General features: G+C 41.6%; 1 protein-coding gene across 1 annotated transcript in view; it reads right to left on the bottom strand.

Annotated features, from left to right (window-relative positions):
• Positions 1-17,651, bottom strand: part of BTBD7 (BTB domain containing 7) — a 101,694-nt gene that overhangs the window by 34,349 nt on the left and 49,694 nt on the right. The window lies entirely within an intron of this gene.

Below are 17,651 nucleotides of genomic sequence, written 5' to 3'. Positions count from 1 at the left end.
CTAATCTTTAATGTAAGCAAAAATACCTTCCCTCAAAAAATTGAGTCACATAACCAATATGAATGAATGACCAAGGCTGAAGGCTGAGACATAAAGAGCTAACAAATCAATCTGAAATTCACTAACACAAATGACTGTATTGCTGCATGTTAAATAGGATCACTTTCATTTTTATTATCAATTTTTGTTTCTCCTCTTCATGTTTGTCCCTCTGGTAACTAAAAAAAGCCTCAATGTTGACAGTTCTCCTGAATACACTGTCAGGATCTTTGTTTCCCCCTTACTTATTATTCCTACAATGCCACCCTACTTGTTTCACCAATACCAGTGGGAAACCTTTCCACTGGCTCACGTTCATCAGGAAATGTATAAACGGCTTCCAGATTCATATTGAGGTCGGGGTGGAAAGAGGAAGGGGGAAACAGGCAAGGGGGAAAGGAAAAAGGAACAGGGAGATTACAGCTTGCCATGCAACATAAAACAAGATCGTAAGTTTAGAGGAGGGCCGGCCTTAGACTTGGCATGGTGACTCTTCAGAGGCACCAGAGTTAGAAGTAAGACTTGAAGTACAAACAGGCTTGAGAGAAAAGTTGCTTCACTAACCAGTACATGACTGATTCAGAATCCCAAGAAAAGAAATTAAGAAATAAAGGAAGTGAGTGTGGCAGGAAGTGAAAGACCGTAGGTTTTAAATTCAGGCAGCTGCATCACTAATTCTTGACCCTCACTCAGCCTGTGCCAGATTAAAACACATCCTGTCCGGGTGCGATAGCTCACACCTGTTATCCCAGCACTTTGAGAGGCCAAGATGTGTGGATCGTTTGGGCTCAGGAGTTCGAGACCAGCCTGGGCAATATAGTGAAACCTTGTCTCTACAAAAACACAGAAATTAGATGGGTATAGTGGTGCATGTCTGTAGTCCCAAGTACTCAGGAGGCGGACGTGGGAGGATCGCTTGAGCCTGGGAGGTAGAGGTTGCAGTGTGCCAAAAGATGCCACTGCACTCCAGCATGAATGACAGATGAGACCCAGTCTCAAAAAAACAAAACAAAACAAACAAAAACTACATCCTGTGGGCAGGCGCAGCGGCTCACGCTTGTAATCCCAGCACTTTGGGAGGCCGAGGCGGGCGGATCACAAGGTCAGGAGTTTGAGACCAGCCTGACCAATATGGTGAAACCCCATCTCTACTAAAAATGCTACTCAGGACCTCAGGAGGCTGAGGCAGGAGAATCGCTTGAACCCGGGAGGTAGAGACTGCAGTGAGCCAAGATTGCACCACTGCACTCCAGCCTGGGTGACAGAACAAGACTGTCTCAAAAACAAAAAAACCTACATCCTGTGAGTCTTATTTTCTCATGTGAGTTGAAAGAATCTGAAGTTCTGAGGATTATGCTGGAAACTGGGGAGCAATGTGTCTACACAGTACCCTATAAATCTTTAATTTCTACTCTGCCTTTCTGCCCTCCTTTGACCTCAATATCTAACCAATGTGTCCTACAGATTTGTCCTTCAGAACACCCTTCAATTAGCCTCTCCTCCATTCCCACTAGAATACAACCTGTGTTCAAATCCTTAGCATCTCACACACCAATTACTGAAAAGCTTCCTACTGTCTCCCTCCACCCAGGATTCCAATGCACACAGAGCACACTATTGAAAGGTTTAAGTTTTCTAAAACAGCACTATCATCACATCATACCTACAAATCTATTTTTAAAAGGCAACCAGGAATTCCGGATCCAAAGCAAAAACTGAGTGTCAGATATAAGGGTGAGAAGACAAGTCAACCTGTGCCTCAGTGTTCTGCACTGTTGGTCCTTAGATGCTGTGACTCTGAGAGCTGGTTGGATGAATGCTCCTCTCTACTATTTCTCAGGAGGACAATTCTGAAGAAGAGTCTAAACCCCGGTGTCTGCAGTGGTGACCAGCTCAATGACCCACTCTTGTACTGCTCCCCCTCACTCCTGTTCATGGGATGCTTACTGAATAAATGACCTGCATGTAAGCCTTTGATTTGGGCTGTGCTTTCGGCATGGATTGCGGGGAATGGGAGAAGACACCCAGCAAAGATAGCTAGTAACAGGCCAGGCGCGGTGGCTCAGCTTGTAATCCCAGCACTTTGGGAGGCCGAGGCGGGCGGATCACGAGGTCAGGAGATCGAGACCACGGTGAAACCCCGGCTCTACTAAAAATACAAAAAAATTAGCTGGGCGTGGTGGTGGGCGCCTGTAGTCCCAGCTACTCGGAGAGGCTGAGGCAGGAGAATGGCGTGAACCCGGGAGGTGGAGCTTGCAGTGAGCCGAGATTGTGCCACTGCACTCCAGCCTGGGCGACAGAGCGAGACTCTGTCTCAAAAAAAAAAAAAAAAAAAAAAAGATAGCTAGTAACAGAAATGGCCCTAGAAAACAAGGTTCTTGAATGAGATTCTAGATCTACCTTACTCACTGACCAAATGGCAAAAGGTCTCCCCTTCCCGTTCCTACTGGTAGGTCGCATGGTGATAACCCCTGCACATAGTAGCATGACAACACCAGGAGCAGAGTAAAATGAGGTATATGTGGAAGGTAAAGTATCAGATCACCAATCATGGTGGCACCTGAATGGAATGGAAACATTAGTGACTATAAGGCCTAGATACTGGCTGGATTAACAACTTTAGAGGCCACGAACAAAGAGAATGACAGGCTCAGGTTAGCCAACCCTTAAATTTAGGCATTTTTCAAAGTCTGAAGACTTCCAGGTCAGTGTCTGAAAAGACCCTATTTCTTGCAGCTGCAGGGCAGACTGCCGAAATTCAGGCTCCAGACTTAATTTAAAGGATATCAGAACTACAAAGGAGATATGAAAGAAAGCCTCGACAGGTATTCTATGATAAAATCTGGGTCCTGGTAGGAACACTTGGACACAGAAACCTGGAATGGGGACATTTGGGTGGCTGAGAATATTAAACCCCAAGATTTACCTGAATTTTTCGGGCTAGGAGAAGCAGCTCCAACTCCTTGCTAGAGAGCAGCAGCCTCCTTCATCTGGAGACCCTGCAGGTGCCTGAAAAGATAATGCTTGTTCTCTTTAAGATCAGTTCCTGCCTTCTCTCACTAGCTCCAAACCAATAATGAGGATCATGTTCCCAGCACAGTCTGATTGGGAAAATACAGTCCCTGTTCTGGGAGGAAAGAGTATAGGCACCCGAAGAATGATAAGACCTGGCTATATGCACTGGCAGGTCCTGAAAGTACACTCGTACAAGTGGATCCTGACTGTGTTGGATGAGGTGCAAGGCCTGTGGCAATACAACAGCAGTTCATTCAGAACCCACGGGATTCACTGTGGCATCTTCTGGCGCTTCTTTGCTGAGGGATAACAGAGACCTAGTGATTGTAGCAACTACTGATAAAGAAACTAAGAGCTCAAATACCTCTGGGATGAAGGTCTGGCTCGAATACCTCTGGATGAAGGTAGGCTGCTTAGGCCTCCTGCAGTATTGGCAAGGAATGACGAAAATCTAGTTTGGGTGAGGGAAGAAGGACATTATGCTGATAATTGTTTCTCCACCATCTCCATCCCTATATGGTTCCAAGTCAGAGTTGGCCAAAAGAGAAATGTGTGAAATTTGGAAGGCAGACATGAGGCAGTGCCCATTACTCCCTAAAAGTCACTGTAGCTAGAAGTGGTGACCGCTAGTCGCAGAGGTGCCAGGGGAGCCTAGATTTTCCTCTGCTCTGCATCTAGCTCTTCCAACTGCAGCCTTGCTGACCAACACTGGCCCTGTGCCCATCCCCAGATGCATGGCTGCAGGTCCAGACACAACAGCCATACTCCATGAGCTTGCCCTTCACAGTCCCACTTTGGTGGCTGGATGCGCTTGGCTTCTCAGGTTGATTGGCTGGTAACTCCTCTGGAGCCTATTCTCCCTTTCGGACTCACTTCCCCAGCTTCTCCTACAATTGTTTAAGGTCCAATTCCTAGAATAATTCCCTTATCCTGTAGGTCAGAGTTGCTCAGCTTCCCTGATTGAACTTGGATGAGTTATGATGAGAATATCAGATGAAACTTCCAGCCAACTGTAGCAGCCGGACTGTGGCTAACCCCATCCTCTTCCGATTGAGTCTTTTGTAGAGGTGTGGCTGGCCACCATCTTGAAGACTCGGTGACGATGGAGCACACAAACTGATCTGAGTGATGCAAGAAGTAGACTAAATTAAGCAACTCTTGTGCCCACTGCACAACCTCTCTGCCTTTCACCACAGCAGCCCAGTTACAGCACCCTGCCTCAGCTGTACCTTTGTATCCTTTGTTGTCTGCTGTGAAAATTCTGACCCTCGGAGTCAGCACCTCTGGGAATCTGCTAGGCACCTGTCCATATGCAAACCATGAGATACAAGGGAGTGAACACCCTATTGGAAACGCTTTTCCAATGGAGGGATGGAAGTTGGTAGGTAAATGTCCCCTCTTTCTTCCCTCTGGAAGACAATCCTGAAGTACATTCCATGTGGCTCATCAGCGAGTTCCAGTAGGATTATGCCTGATTGACCATAGCAGTGATCAGCTCAGAACACATGCTTGTATTGGCTTGCTCTCATTCCATTTCGCTAATCAGTTACCCACTCCTGTTCTCTGGTAGAACTTCCCAAAATAAACTTTTTGCTTGCAAGTCCTTATACAAGGCTCTACTTTTTGGAGGGAACCCAGGCTAAGAAAGAGCAGATACAAAAATCTCCAGTTTTGACACTGGTCTACAAGAAATAATGTTATTTTTAATTGCCACTCTAGATTTTGGTCAAACTAATGGGCCATTCAGCCCCAGATTCCAGGTTACCTTTCTAGACTTTCATTTAAAAAAAATTATTGAGCTTTGTGCAGGCTCTGTACTATATGTGAGGGATACAATGATAAATAATACAGCTCTTGATTTCAAGAAGCTAACAATGTACTAGAAAGGTAGAAAAAGAAGTAGGCAATCTCTCCTCTATGTAGTAAGTACTATAAAAGGGGTGTACAAAAGGCTATGGTACACAGTGGGGGGCTACCTAAATTCTCAGGTGGAGTGAGAATGGCAAGGGATAGAACCTACATATAACCCACTACTGTGTGAATACCAGAAAACGGAGATTGGGGTTCATCTTAGGGTCTACTTGTTGTACTACATTTATGGCCACCTTAGTAATATACTTTCTGACAGACTGGACAATCCTAATCACTTCAGTTTGCTCTTTGTACCCCTATTCCTTTTATCTTCTTCAGCTTTCTTTTCTCAGAATACACCTAACTTTACCACTTCTCTAAACAGTGGGAAGAATATATAATTTATATTTTAGGCAAGGATGCATTATAGTTTGGCAAAAAAATTTTTTAAGTTGTATTTTTCTGTGTTTTGTTTCTTATATCCTTGTAGCCAATATTTGGAATTTGGATGTCCCTGTCAGGTAAAGAGGCACAACACAGAGTGTAGTCTTAAAGTTGCTTAACAGTGGTCACTTAACTGGAATACCATCTGAGAAAAGCATTGTTAGGCAATTTCATCATCGTGTGAACATCAGTGTATGTACACAAACCTAGATGGTTTAAGGCCTATTACACACCTAGGGTACACAGTATATAAGGCCATTTTTTTTTTTGGTCATAGGCTATGAATCTGTACAGGGTGTCACTGTATTGAATACTGTAGGCAACTATAATGCAATGGTATCTGTTCACTGAAACACATCTAAACATTATAAAGGTACTGTGAAAGTACATTATTATATAACCTTATAGGACCACTGTTGTACATGTGGTCTGCTGTTTACTGAATCATCATTATGTGGTACATGACCATTTATCCACATAGAAGCATGTCTTTCAAGTCTCTGTTCGTTTTAATAGTCTTGGCCATGCGTGGTGGCTCACGCCTGTAATCCCAGCACTTTGGGAGGCTTAGGCGGGGCACATCTCTTGAGCCCAGGAGTCCAAGACCAGCCTGGGCAACATAGTGAGACCCTGTCTCTAAAAAAGAATTTAAAAATTAGCCAGGCATGGTGGCATATGCCTGTAGTCCCAGCTACTTGGGAGGCTGAGGTGGGAGAACTGATTGAGCTTGGGAGGTCAAGGTTGCAGTGAGCTGTGATCATGCCACTACAGCACTCCAGCCTGGGCAACAGAGCAAGACCTTGTCTCAAAAAAAGTCTTACAAGATTTTCCTGCAAGAGCTAAATGCCAGTCAGGCATTACTAATACTATACTTCCAATCTAAGTATCTTTTTATGCTCCCTTACAATGCATTTTAGGTTATGTTCCGAGACAATCGCTGGATTATCTATCTGGAAGGGTACACAGGAACCTGTAACACTGGTTGCCTCTGTCAAGGACAACTGAGTGGCTGGGGAACAAAGTGGAAGGGTGGGGGACTCTTTACTGAATACCATGTTGAATTCTGTTCTGTGTGAATGTATTACCTATTAAAAGTTAAATTTAAAAAAAGTACCACCAGGCTATGGAAGCTGCCAGTTCTTTTCCTTAGTGCTCTGTAAAAAATTAATCACTGACTACAAAACCAAGTGAATACTGGAAAGGAAATGAGAAGTCTATCTACCTGGAGAACATTAATCCCTTCTAATGGGAAAGAAGCAATCACTGAGATTCATGCTGCATGTGTGTGAAAAGGTACACAATGTTTATATTCTTTATTCTTATAGCTTCTGACAAGTTGTGTGAGAGACAAAAGCAAAGCTGGAAAAGCAGCTGAAAACTTCTAGGGAATAACTTTAGTAACTTAGTAGAGGAGGCTAAAGCATACAGACAATTCATGAACAATTTCTATTCAAGCCATGACACACACACACAGGTTAATAATTTTTTTTTTTTTTTGAGATGGAGTCTCACTCTGTCACCCAGGCTGGAGTGCAGTGGCATGATCTCAGCTCACTGCAACCTCTGCCTCCCGGGTTCAAGCAATTCTCTGACCTCAGCTTCCTGAGTAGCTGGGATTACAGGTACGCACCACCACACCCAGAAAATTTTTGTATTTTTAGTAGAGACAGGGTTTCACCATGTTGGCCAGGCTGTTCCTGAAATCCCGACCTCAGGGGATCCGCCCACCTTGGCCTCCCAAAGTGCTGGGATTACAGGTGTGAGCCACTGTGCCCGGCTCAGGTTAATAATTCTTAAGCTACTCAATTGACTAGATTGATATTTCTTTAATGTTTACTTCATAAATTAGTGTTATCTAATACAGCATTTAAAATGTTTACATTTAAGCGTGTGGGGTAATGAGAATAGCATAAAGAAGGGAAAGCATTCATGGGGATGTCAGTTCTCTGCACAAAGACACCACATATAGCCCTCTACTGTAATGCAGGGGGAGCTAACTCTGGGACCTACAGGATGCCTGAAATCTCTGAAATTGAACACATTCTTATGTGCAGGCATCTTGCTGGAAGAGAGACAAAGGATATACCACTAGAGTTGGACTGACCAGAAACCCAATTCCAATTCTCTTTAGCTGTGTGATGTGTGAAATCTTTGCCTGTTTCCTTATCTGAAAAATGTGGATAATACCGCCTATCCTAGGGAGTTACTTTGAGGATTAAATAATATACACACAGCTCTTAGTCCATTGCTTACCTTATGGTAAATGGTAAATGAATGACAGCTATTTCTATAATCAAAGTTCCCTGATAAGGGTACCCACTGTACTGATGTATTCTACTACCAAAGCAAGCGCAGGATTTGCGGGGTGTGCAAGGGGGAAGGGAGGGACTGTAGTCTGAAGAGAGCAGGGCAAGTCAAACACCTGTAATGAGAACAGAAACACTGACAACCCAAATGTATAATTTCCTGTCACAGATTTATTAAAATGTTAAATAAAAACAATCCTCCTACTCAGCGGGTGAAAAATTCAGCGGTTCACACCTCTTTATCTGAAAACAAAAGCTAGCCATTTATACCTATATTTTGTTTACTATCCTTAGACCATTACCCCACTAGTGATGAATAGTAAATTATTATAATGGAATTAAGAATATCATTGAAGGGAAAAACCAAAGCTTTTGGGGTACAGCCATGTAATTATGTTTTTCAGCCAGGCGTGGTGGCTCACGCCTGTAATTCCAGCACTTTGGGAGGCCGAGGTGGGTGGATCACTTGAGGTCAGGAGTTTGAGACCAGCCTGGCCAACATGGTGAAATCCCATCTCTACTAAAAATACAAAAAATTAGCCAGCGTGGTGGTGGACGCCTCTAATTCCAGCTACTTGGGAAGCTGAGGTAGGAGAATCGCTTGAACCCAGGAGGCAGAGGTTGCAGTGAGCTGAGATTGCACCACTGCACTCCAGTCTGGGCAACAAGGCTGAAACTCCATATATATATATAAAAAGTTTTTCAGAAAACTTTCTGGTATCTTCTGGTTGGTTACCTCTTACTTTCTGATATCTTCTGGTTGGTGCTCCCTTCAAAACAGTGCACCTCACAGATGATTTCTCCTCAGAGATCATATTCCCTCTTCCCCCTACCTGGGGAAGAGTAGCTCTAGAATCACAAGGACCAGGATTCAAATCTTGGCCCTAACACCTTCTAGCTGTAACATGGTAATGCAATGGTATTTGTTCATCTAAACACACCTAAACATTAAAAAGGTACAGTGGAAGTATTTTATAACCTTATAGGACCACCGTTGTACATGTGGTCTGCTGTTGACTGAAACATTATTATGTGGTACATGACTGTTTATCCATATAGAAGCATATCTTTCAAGTTCCTGTCCCTTTTAATAGTCTTGGCCACGCATAGTGGCTCAGGCATGTAATCCCAGCACTTAGGTGAGTGACAATATTTTTGGTACCCAGTTTGGTTGTAAATGGAGGAAAAACCTACCATAGAGGACAACGTGAGTAAAGTGCTTGACACAGTGCCCGAAAAAGAACAGATGCCCCACAAATTCTCCTGAACAAATGAATACACAGAGCATAAAACTTTTAAAAGTTAGTAATTTTGATATAAAATTTATAGATTTCACCTACTTACAGCAGAATGTATGTACTTTTAAGACTCTCACTATTTCTAGAACATTTCTTACAGTCTTTGCATGCTGCAGCCAAAGAGAGCTTTTAGAAAATACAAATGTAATCAGGCCACAAGATTTACGATAGTGAGGATAAAGCCAACTGTCTCAGTTTAGTATACTGAATTCTTTATCTTACAGCCGTGTTTGCCTCTGTTGCCTCATTTCTTGCCACACCTCTTTACAACCCCAGCCTCTCCAGCCAAAAAGGCCTAGCTCTCATTTATCTCTAGGCCAGTTCCTGCTGCCTGATACGCTCGCTTTCACCTCCAACCTTTGCTTAACTCCTACTCATTCTCCAGGTCTCATTCTCTGGGAAGTTTCTGATACGTCCTCCTGCCCTCCCCTTCCATATTGGGGTCTGGGGCTTCTCATCCTCCTAGGTACTCCCCCAGCATCCAGTGTTCTATTAGGGCACTCACACTGTAACTGCCTATTGGTACTTAACACTGGACTATCCTTTTCTTTTTTTTGTTTTGTTGAGACAGAGTCTTGCCCTGTTGCCCAGGCTGGAGTGCAGTGGCATGATCTCAGCTCACTGCGACCTCCGACTCCCGGGTTCAAGCGATTCTCCTGCCTCAGCCTCCCAAGCAGTTGGGATTACAGGTGCCCACGACCACGTCCAGCTAATTTTTGTATTTTTAGTAGAGACAGGGTTTCACCATGTTGACCAGACTGATGGACTATTGTTTTCATTACTTTAATCTCAGGTTCTGGCACACAGTAAAAGCTCAGTAAGTGTTTGTTAAATGAGTACAGGAATCATGGTGCTAATTCTATACCAAGGGGCTTATTTGAGTTGATAGGCTATATCTTTTTTAGCTCCAATAATGTCCCATTGTTACCTTTATTTGCTTGAAAACTAGGACAGCAGCTGTTCTCTCAGGTTTATAGACCTAATGTGATGATCAGATTTATAATACTGTATCCATCTACTTTTATTTAATCTACTGCCTCTAAAAATTTGACATCAAAATGTAGTTTAGAAGTGGTGTTCACACCACGGAAAACTTTAGCTTCTTACTATTTTTACTGTTCATACTTATAAACAAAAAACTATCAGTCTAGGGTTTAAGATAAGGCATAAAAATAACAACTAATCATGCAGTTTAGCTTAGAAAAATTTCTGACTGCTCATAATTAGATACAAGCTGAGATGTCAAAAGATCTAGAAAAACAAGGTAATGCCCATGTACTTTACAGAGATAATTTAGTGAATCAGTTTCAAAATTCAGCACTGTTCTTTAATGTAAACAATGTAAATGTCAATTAGAAAGGAACACTGACAACGAAAACCTAATAGAAAAACCAAACAAACCACTTCGGAAAAGGCCATTATGTTGAAGATGAATATCGCTAGAAACAAAGACATTGAAGTGTGCAAATATATTTTCAGTTTTTTGGCACTACTTTCAGATGTATATTTCACCCTTAAATTTCATGACATGTATAACATTTATCAGAATTTTTATAAACATAAACATGTCAATAATTAAGTATGAGATACATAAAAATGTTTTAACGCAAAGAATCATAACAGAGCTCAAAGTCTTTTAATATATCAAGTAATCCCCTTGTGGAGACATATTTAGTAAGGCCAGCCCATGTTAATTTACAACAGAGACCAAATATATGAAAAAATGGTTGAAGCCAAGCAGTTTCTGGACAGTTTATATTCACTGAGTGTTTTAGCAGTCCCATCATATATATACTCTGAACTAAGATTCGGTCCTTTGAAGGTATTATTTATAAAAAGGCACCTTTTTTTTTTTTTTCTTTTGAAACAGATCTTGCTCTGTCATCCAGGCTGAATCACAACTCACTGTAGCCTTGACCTCGGTGGACTCAAGCAATCCTCCCATCTCAGCCTTCTGAGTGGCTGGGACTATAGGTATCCACCACCATGGCCAACTAATTTTTGTTTTGTTCTGTTTTTGAGACAGGGTCTTACTCTGTCAGCCAGGCTGGAGTGCAGTGGCACAATCTTGGCTCACTGCAATCTGTGCTTCTTCGGCTCTTGATCCTCCCACTTCAGCCTCCCAAAGAGCTGGGACCACAGGTGTGCACCACCATGCCTGGCTCTTTTTTTTTTTTTTTGTAGAGATGGAGTTTCACCATGTTATCCATGCTGATCTCAAACTCCTGGACTCAAGCAATCTGCCTGCCTTGGCCTCCCAAAATGCTAGGATTACAGGCATGAGCCACTGTGCCCTAATTTTCGTATTTTTTTTTGTAGAGGCGGAGTTTCACCGTGTTGCCTAGGCAGGTCTCAAACTCCTGGACTCAAGCCATCCACCCGCCTCAGCCTCCCAAAGTGCTGGGATTACAGGCATGAGCCACCTCACCTAGCCCAAAAGGTACTTTTTGTTGATAGTAGTTATCACAGAGGAGTGAGACTTTGTAGTTCTTAAACACTTTTAGTATTATCTGTGTTACCTGACTACCCGACCTATTACTTATATTTTTAGACAGTAACTTAAAAAACATCAGTTATTCAAAAGTAAACTCTATATATACTGATACAAATATTTTCCCAAGGTTTATTAAGTATGAAAATAGTTATATAGTGTGATGTTATTTATAACAGAGTAAGATATGCACATTAAATACACACACAGACATGCACATATAAAGATTTGAAAGGAAAACCATCAAACTGGTCACAGTATATCACTAATAAGGATTTGGGAAAAGCATTGGTAGTAGACAAAAATACACTTTCTGATATGTTTCTGTATCATTTCTTTTTTCCCCCAGCAATGAGCATGAATTGTTTTTGAAATGAATTAATTTAGAGGTAAAGTTTTACCAGAGAGTTATTATAGGAGATGGTTTATTTATGAATGTTATCAATTGTATTATCTAAAGTCTGCTGAAGTGCAAAGTATACATGAAGCTTGATCATTGAGTGTAGAGTAGGTGCTCAATACATTCTTGTTTTGAAATTCATCTTTTGATCTGTTGAAATAGCCTTGGAGAGGTAGCGACTTAGGATTTGTTACCTCATTTCTATTACAGGAAGCATGATAGCAGTTACCACATAGGTTACTGTAAAGATTAAGTGAGGTATTCCATAAAAAGATCTTAGTACAGTGTTTTACAGTAACGGCTAAGTAATATCATTATCAATCTATCTTAATTCTTGGAATAGTTTCTTTTCCACTTCTACAACTAGAAGTAAACAGAATTCTTACATCTCGTGATAGTCTACCTCTGGATGTTTTAGGAGGTAAGAGCAATGCTTTTTTTTTTTTTTTTTTTGAGACTGAGTCTTGCTCTGTTGCCCGGAGTGCAGTGGTGCAATCTCAGCTCAATACAACTTCTGCCTCCCGGGTTCAAGTGATTCTCCTGCCTCAGCCTCCCAAGTAGCTGGGATTACAGGCGTCCGTCACCACACCTGGCTAATTTTTGTATTTTTAGTAGAGATGGGGTTTCACGATGTTGGCCAGGCTGGTCTTGAACTCCCAACCACGTGATCTGCCTGCCTTGGCCTCCCCTAAAGGGTTGGAATTACAGGCATGAGCCACCACACCTGGCCTATGCTTGGTTTTAAGACAGAAACTTCAACTCTATCTCAACTCTGAGTTTGAAAAGCCAGTATATTTGTACAATGCAGAGGTTCTTCCTTCAGTCATTTTCCCTCTTTAGTCAGTAATGCCTCCTCCCCAGTTCTAGTTTCCTTATACCAAATCATCTGTATCTTAGACTCCATTCATTTTGTATTCCTTGGCAATGCAAGGCATCACACCTGGCCTCAATTGATGTTAATTATTCTATTTTACTTTGAAAGTCATAGATAAATGGTGGTATGTGCAAAGTGTAGTGAAGAACATATATCTCAGTAATTTAAGACAAACGTGATGCTGTAAGTTTACAAAGTCTGCTATTTTGCCTTCTCCCTCTATCTTTCGAATTTCATTATCAGAGAAAAGGTTTTGCTTGCTGAGAAAGCTTCCAACTAAACTTTGTATAATTTTTGTTGTTGCTGTTGTTTGTTTGTTTTGAGACATGGTCTGGCTATGTCGCCCAGGTTGGAGTGCAGTGGCACAATCTCAGCTCACTGAAACCTCTGCCTCCTGGGCTCAAGCTATGCTCCCATCTCAGCCTCCTGAGGAGCTGGGACTATAGGCGTGTGCCACCACACTCGGCTAATTTCTTTGTATTTTTTTTAGAGACGTGGTTTTGCCATGTTGCCAGGCTTGTCTTGAACTCCTGAGCTCAAGCTATCGGTCCACCATGGCCTCCCAAAGTGTTAGGATTACAAGTGTGAGCCACTGTCCCCAGCCAAATTCTGCATTATTTAAAATAAAAAGACATTTAGACATTTAATGGACTCTACTACAAATTAACTGAGTATTTTAGAGATATCATTTCTTGTTATAGCTACAAAATACCTGATATATATTTACATTTTAAAAGTCATATAACAAGCTATAACATTTATTTATATACAATGTTTTGTTTTGGTTTGGTTTTGAGACAGTCTCTCACTCTATCACCCAGGCTGGAGTGCAGTAGCAGGATCTCAGCTCACTGTAAACTCCGCCTCCCTGGTTCGAGCAATTCTCGTGCCTCAGCCACCAGAGTAGCTGGGATTACAGGTGAGCGCCACCATGCCTGGCTGATTTTTGTATTTTTAGTAGAGACGGGGTTTCACTATGTTGGTCAGGCTGGTCTCAAACTCCTGGCCTTAAGTAATCTGCCTGCTTCGGCCTCCGAAAGTGCTGGGATTACAGGCATGAGCCATTGCGCCAGGCCAATACAATGTCTTTTAAGTACATAAATAAGGGTGAATAAACACTCCACTTTCAATAGACAAAGAAATACTGGCAACTCCTTAAAATTTTCTTTTCCCTTAATAAATCAAACAGGACAAGTAAGAAGTAAAAAGATACTTAATTTAGATTTAGAATTTCCAAGTTACTTTAACATTCTGAGTTATATAATTTACCATAAATTTAATTCTCATGCCAGGCACGGTGGCTCACGCCTGTAATCCCAGCACTTTGGGAGGCCGAGGTGGGTGGATCACAAGGTCAGGAGATCGAGACCATCCTGGCTAACACGGTGAAACCCCGTCTCTACTAAAAATACAAAAAATTAGCCGGGCGTGGCGGCAGGTGCCTGTAGTCCCAGCTACTCGGGAGGCTGAGGCAGGAGAATGGTGTGAATCCGGGAGGTGGAGCTTGCAGTGAGCCGAGATCGAGCCACTGCACTCCAGCCTGGGCGACACAGCGAGACTCCGTCTCAAAAAAAAAAAAAAAATTTAATTCTCATTATTACTATACACTTTTATTATTAAATTTTAGATATATAATTAGTTCTTTGATATAAATTATAAATTACTGCAGAATGAAAGACTGCCTCTGGATTAAACTTTTTTTGGCTTCAAAAGATGAACAGCATTAAACTGGCTTTTGAGAATTTTCTAAATTCAACTGATATTCTATTTTAAATCAATGAACCGACAAGTAAACAGTTAGTTGACGAGACAGGTTTTCTGACATTAAACTTCAACCGTGAATTAAATGGTAGAGAGTTATACCATTTAGACCATATGTAAACTACTTTTATAAATAATACTTCATATTTTGTTCCTATTCTGGGGTTAAGTGCTTTCATTTGTTTGCAACTCCTAGGGATAAAATTTATTACAACCCCTGCTATCCCACTCCCCGTTTTTTTTTTTCTTTTTTTTTTTTTTAAAGAAAAGGATACTCAGCTTTCAAAGGTATCAAAAATAATTCGAAACATGTAACTGACAGTATACATGTAACTGACAGTATATTAAGAACAAAGCAGTGTGCTAGGTTCTCAGGTTATTCAAAGATGACCAAGATTTTGATACACAACTTTGGGAGCATACAATACACTAGGTGATAGAGGAAATGAGACAGGTACCTAGGTAATTTCAAAACAAGTTAGAAGATATAAAACCCTAAGAACAATAAAAAGTGTTTTAGAAATTCTCAGGATGTAGAAAATACTTTTAACTTGGAATGGCTAAGCAAAACAAGGAAAGTAAGCATGTGAGTTTGGTCTTAAAGGTTAGGGTAGAATTTGGACATTTAATGATCAAAGGCAAAGATACCCCAGACAAATGAAAAGTGAGAGCAGCGGGTCACAGGTGAAGAGTTTGTAGTCCATGAAAAATGACTTAAGTTTTAAAACAAAAGATGCAATATTACATATGTAAAATATAAACTTTTTATGTTTTATATATAAACATATATAAATATGAAACTGAGATTAACTCTTCATCTATGTTGCATGTTTGAAACCTGCATTTACTACTCTGATCTGTTGATAATGGTCTTTAGCTTGGCCCCATTCTTCTCTAGGAAGTACATTCAAATTTGCTGAAGAGGAAACAATTATAGATAGAAGTAAAATAAACTGTCAACTCAACAGAACTGAGACAGAGGGAAGAGTGTCAATATGTAGACAGTGGAGGTTGGGAAGAGTGTGAAATGGATGAGTGAGTGGGGACAGTCAGTCTTCGCTATTTTGCATTTGTTTCAAGCCACACACTCTTGGAAAGTGACCAAGTTGCTAAAGGAAAAAACGAGGTCATTGCTTTCAGTTGCTTCTGTTAGATTTTTAATTCAATAAAATATAATCACATCCATTATGACTAAAAATATGGACAAATGCATTACAGAGTCCATTTTGGAACTAAAGTTATAAATAAATTTCATATTGTAAAGATTGAAAAATGCATTTGTGATCAAGATGAAAAAACAAAATCTGCAGTTTGAAGTCTACAGTAAATATGCATGTAGATGTTGGTGCTAATTCTAGGGTATTTTGCTCTGAGGTCAACAGTATTTATGACAAGGATGGTTAAAGTTCATGAGTTAATCTATAGTTCTCCTAAACAATGAACTTTTCCTCAAAAAATTACCAATGAATGGTATACTCTTACTGTTCTCACATTTTCAGAGCTGTTTACCCAGTATATGCTAAGGTCATTATGAAAAGTCAAAGTGATCAAACATGTGGTCCTTCTTGGAGACTCTTCCAATCTAGCCATCTCTTTTGGAATTTTAAATACTAGTCTTTTAAATATAGGTACTGCTACCAATCAGGCTTCTTACGCTGCTATAGCAGAAAACAACTCTAGTTGGCTTAAAGAGAAAAGGAATTTACCTGAAAGGACATTGTTAATCCACAGTGTTGCTGGAAAAAGCTGGAGACCCAGCTCAGTAAACATGGACTAAGAAAGGCTGCAGAATGAGGACTCCACCACATGGAAGCCCAGTGAAGACCCTGAGTTGCCTGGGACCCTGGCCACTAAAGCTCCTACATTCTGTCCCTGGACAGTGAATGTCATCGATGGCACCACTGCCATGGCCTTCTCTCCTTTTCCACTAGATGTTGCTGCCCCACTCTGCTTCCAGAAAAAATTCTCTATAGTCCCTGCTTTTCTGTACCACTAACCCTGACTAGAGAAGGCTGCAGAAGAAAGTTTATGACCTTTAAGGCTTTTCTACTGGGAGGTGGGCTCTGCCTCCTATGAAGACCTACACAGTAAGGCTAGGAAGAAGGTCCTAATGCTGGGCACCCAGAAAAGTCAAATGACTAATATAGGAATGCTATCTATTCAGGAAACAATGGCTGAAACAGTACAAAGCCCCTGTTCTCTGGCTAAGTGCTCTGAAGCAAAGTTTGAGTGATCTACTCAGATCCCTGACTCTACAGCCTTATTAAACCTCCTAGCTGAGCCCACATTACCCTCAACCCAAGTCGGGGGTAATGATTTGTTGTTCAGCAACAAATTGGGCTCACAGCTGAGGCTCCTACAAGTTGATGTTTCAATCACTAGTTTTCTGTTTTGTTCTTGAGAGTAGGCCATAGCCTCCCACCCTCATCCCTGGAAATCGGGTCTAGTATTTCTCCCTTCTCCTACCATGCCCAAATTCCTGGGCCTAGAGTCAGAAGAGCTGGTATGAGTTACAGCTTCGTGACTTCCAAACCTGGGAAAAGGCTAGTTAATAATCTCTGAGCCCCACCACATTCATAGGATGACCAATGGAGATAAGTAACAGCCCTCTGTACATTCAAATTATAAGCATGAGCTCATTAGTTAACAGACCTCAAAGATATGATAAAGGCTCCAGTTCTTTAGGATTGTGGCCTTCTCTTGGTCTCTCTGGTTCTTATGGGCACTGATGTCATATCTTTACATTTAAAAAGTTAATTTTGGGCCAGGCATGGTGGCTCATGCCTGTAATACCAGCACTCTGGGAGGCCGAGGCAGGTGGATCACCTGAGGTCAGGAGTTTGAGACCAGCCTGGCCAACATAGCAGAACCCCATCTCTACTAAAAACACAAAAAATTAGCTGGGCATGGTGGCAGGCACCTGTAATCCCAGCTACTTGGGAGGCTGAGGCAGGAGAATCGCTTGAACCCGGGAGGCAGAGGTTGCAGTGAGCCAAGATTGGGCCATTGCACTCCAGCCTGGGTGACAGAGCAAGACTCTGTCTCAAAAAAAAAAAAAACAAAAGTTAACCTTGTAATCATAGTAGTATATGCTCATCATTTAAAAAGTCTGGTAGTAACACAATGCTAACCCTAAACCCCTCCCCATCTCCCCACCCTGTCCTACATCCCT

This window comes from Hylobates moloch, unplaced genomic scaffold (genome assembly GCF_009828535.3).
Source record: "Hylobates moloch isolate HMO894 unplaced genomic scaffold, HMol_V3 SCAFFOLD_16, whole genome shotgun sequence".
NCBI classification, from domain to species: domain Eukaryota; kingdom Metazoa; phylum Chordata; class Mammalia; order Primates; family Hylobatidae; genus Hylobates; species Hylobates moloch.
Note: the sequence above shows the minus strand (reverse complement) of the source record. Positions and strands in the feature narration are given on the sequence as shown.